Genomic DNA, 232 nt, shown 5'->3' on the forward strand with positions numbered 1-232 from the left:
GCCCCGCGCGCGCCCGCAGGCTCCCATTGAGCCCCGGGCCCGCCCGCTGATGTCATCCCCGGCCCGCCGCCGCCGCCCCGGAGGATTTAAAGGGCCCGCGCTCAGCGCGCTGGGGGTTGCTGGGGGTCGCAGCCGCGAAACTCAGTCCCCCAGCCCCTGTGCAGGCGCGCGGGCTTTCGCGTGGGAGTGGGGGCGCGCACGGGCACTGACACCCTGATGCAGTCCAGGGCAC

Source organism: Aotus nancymaae, unplaced genomic scaffold (genome assembly GCF_030222135.1).
Source record: "Aotus nancymaae isolate 86718 unplaced genomic scaffold, 86718_ANA_hifiasm-v0.15.2.pri h1tg000076l, whole genome shotgun sequence".
Classification (NCBI taxonomy): domain Eukaryota; kingdom Metazoa; phylum Chordata; class Mammalia; order Primates; family Aotidae; genus Aotus; species Aotus nancymaae.